Source organism: Mastomys coucha, unplaced genomic scaffold, assembly GCF_008632895.1.
Source record: "Mastomys coucha isolate ucsf_1 unplaced genomic scaffold, UCSF_Mcou_1 pScaffold13, whole genome shotgun sequence".
NCBI lineage: Eukaryota > Metazoa > Chordata > Mammalia > Rodentia > Muridae > Mastomys > Mastomys coucha.
The window spans coordinates 30,601,814-30,605,438 of NW_022196895.1; positions in this window are offsets into that span (position 1 = coordinate 30,601,814).

Genomic DNA, 3,625 nt, shown 5'->3' on the forward strand with positions numbered 1-3,625 from the left:
GAACTCAGAAATCCGCCGGCCTCTGCCTCCCAAGTGCTGGGATTAAAGGCGTGCGCCACCACCGCCCGTCGGAAATCTCTTCTTTAATAAACGTAAATTGAAGCATTGATTACACCAGGACTGTAAGTCAAAGCCAACATCTGTAGGCTATGAGGACTTGTCAAGGCAGACACAAGGATGGTGACCCAGGAAGATCAGTTGTACAGGGACTCATACCAACCCTGAGACTTTTCTGTTTGGTTAGTTGTTTTCTATAGTCTCTTTTTGACTAAGACCATGGAATCTTTGACCACCCCTGAGTGGTCAACACAAACATTTGTCACCTAAGGCTGCACAGAGTCCTCTCTGCAGGAGGAACAGCAAGTCCAGGCCTCTTCTGTCTGGTAAGACTACTTCTGCCATGGAGGATGGGGAATCCTGCAGGGCTGGGATGGACTTTTCTACCTCCTGTATGTCTACATCTATAGCCATCTGTAGGGCCTTGGAATTTTTATCTTGGAGTATCAAGGCTGAGGTCCCTACAGGAGCAGCTCTGGCCAGCCCTTGAAAGGAAAATTAAGTTTGAGGCCTATGCTGCTAATAAGAAAATTCCAAATAGGCCTGAACAAAAGCAAGCAAGCTGTTAGACATCCCAGGAACTATCAGGCCAAGAAGAGATAAACCATAAAAATGAGAAAAAACATGCAAGGACATCTCTGGGCAAACGACCCAACTGAGTAATGGGCCATCTAGTCCTCTTAGATATGGTTTGAGGTCAGCCAATTGCTCTGTTGACTCAGATTAGCACCAACCTTAAGAATTCCTGCTCTGATCTACACTATAGTTGATACTATAGTTGATATTTGAACTAGCCAATCATGTATAGCTATGCTGATTCCCCTGCTCCCCTAGACCTTTTTCCTATATAAATTCCCTAGCCCCTGAGGCTCCGGGTCGATTCCTCTGTCTCTTGCATGAGATATGTGTCCACCCAGAGCTCTGAAATTAAACTGCCTCTTGTGTTTACATCAAGACGGGTCTCTCGTGATTCCTTGGGTTTATGTACTCCCGAGACTTGAGTAAGGGTCTCCCTACGGGGGTCTTTTACCCTCTGCCAAGAAGAGAACCTAGTAACACAGTGGAAATGGCCACCCTCTTTACTCAACAGATTAGAGGTGCTAGTAAATTGATGGTATCCTCCCCAGAGTAATAAGTCATTTTAAGTATAAGCTGTACTAAAACATAAAAATCCTTAGTTGTATTTACAACGAGGCCATAAGCATATGAACTAAGCCCAGAGGTACAAGCCCACCGAGCATTCTCTGGGGGCAGCATGTATCCTGTAACTGTAGGGGTTAGAGTTGTGGTTGTAGAAGTGGGACTAGACTGAGTATATCTATTTTCTTTTTGTTTTTTAATTGTATTTATTTAATGTATGAGTGCTGTGCTGCATATACATCTGCCTGCCTGAAGAGGGCATCAGATCACAACCAGAGGGTGGTTGTGAGCCACCATGTGGTTGCTGGGAATTGAACTCAGGACCAAGGGAAGAACAGTCAGTGCTCTTAACTGCTGAGCCATCTCACCAGCCCATCTTATCTTTAATATAGAGTCCCTGCCCTGTTATTGACTGTAGGGCGAGCTTATCTCTATCTGATTGTCATTTACATCCATAGTTTGTGAATAGTCTCCAGGGATAGCTATTACTTCATAGTAAGGGGGCTGAGCATTTAAGCATAACCAATAGTCCTGTGTTAAGTCTGGGTGGGAGGAGTTAAGAGCCTGGAGAGTGGCTTCTAATAATTGCAGGTGTCCTGAGTCAGGTGATGAAGTGGATAATGCAGAAAATAGAACAGTTTTAGGAAGTGTTTGGTTAGATGAAGTGAGACCTTGATAGGCTGAAAGGGTAGTGGTCCTGATGAGGGAGTCATGGTGGGCAGAGGCAGATGTTGTAGGGGCAGTTGGTTCTGCCTCCCTAATACCTTGTTGTGGCCTAAGGAGACCATGGGTCTCACAAGGCTACGCTGGAGAAATTGAACAGTAAATGGGAGTTCTAGATCGTAGAGAGAGATGAACAGTCTTAGTCCCCAATGTCTTACCAGCAATATAATCAGCCTTCTTGCCAGCTGCCATGAACTTAATGGCTAGACTTTTGCATCTCCCCTTAGAGGTACCCAGATAGGAAGGGGGCTCAAAACAAGAGCCTCAAGCCTCTCTTCTGGGAGGCTGGGTGTCTTTTCTTTTCTTCTTCTTTTTTTTTTAAAGATTTATTTTATTGTTTATTACGTGTAAGTACACTGTAGCTGTCCTCAGACACCCCAGAAGAGGGCATCAGTTCTCATTACAGGTGGTTGTGAGCCACCATGTGGTTGCTGGGATTTGAACTCAGGACCTTCGAAAGAGCAGTCAGTGCTCTTAACCACTGAGCCATCTCTCCAGCCCCCATCTTTTCTTATGTAGGACCCAACTCTGAATGTCTGTGTATCTCCAAACCATGTCACAGTGGTGAGGTCATCTGGGGAGGGGGGGCTAGCCTATCTACCCAGTAGATTCACATCCCTGTGTCACACAGAGAAAGGACTCTGAACCTCTACATTTGGTTCACTGTCACCCATCCCAAGAGTGCCCCTAGCAGACACCTGTGTTCCTTCAGGCACTGAGTGAGTTGCAACCATAACCAATAAAGGGATGTTGATCCAAGGATGTTGATCATCTCTCATCTACTAAGTCACAAAGGTCTCCATTAGATCAGGGAACCAGGTGCCCAGGGGAGCGGAGTGGCAGGTAGAGTTGTCAACCTTAACAGTCCCAGGATTGACTATTTGCCAGGTTGCCATGCATACTTTGCATGACAGCAGTTTGAGGTGAAAACTTCAAGGAAAGTCAGTCTCCTGCCCCCGCATACATTGTTGCCTGGCACTCCTAACTCAGAGGAAGCCCAGATATATCCTCGTACTCATGTGCTAGGTGCCCACCAAAATATGATTTATTTACAGCTGGACAAAATTGGACATTGCTCTCTGACCTTCACCAATGCTCCAACATCTTAGATCCAAAATTCCAAACCTTGGCTTGGAATTTACCCACCCAGACTAATTGCCTCCGGCACTGTGGGTAGGGCGTTGAAGTTTACAGAAGGGAAGGCTTATCCCAAGACAAAGTCAAGTAAAATCCTTTCTCAGTCACCTACTGCAGCTGAACCACTCCTAGGAATTAGCGAGAGACAGGTCTCTACTTCCCCAAAAGATTAGCATAGTGGGTGTTTTACCTAGGATGAGCAGGACCTTGAGTGTGTGTGAGAGACAGTCTGCAGCATTCAGCATTCTAGATTCAGTCAGTCTGCATTCAGCATTCGGACTCACTCACACTCTAACTAGAACTAGCCCCCCGGGGCCCAGAGTGCTTGGGCCCGGGGGCGGGGTGGGGGGGTGCAGCACCAGTTGAGATTCAAGAGATTGAGCATTCGAGATTCAGGATTCAGCATTGAGGAATCGAGATTCGAGCCTCTACCCTCCCAGCTGGTGCACCCGCAGGCCCTCCCCCCACCCCAGGACTCCTGCAGGGCCCATGCGGCCCAAGCATGCTCAGAGCCCAGGAATGCTGCGCCAGTCCAGAGGAGATGGCTGATGTTTTATACTCAGTGTAT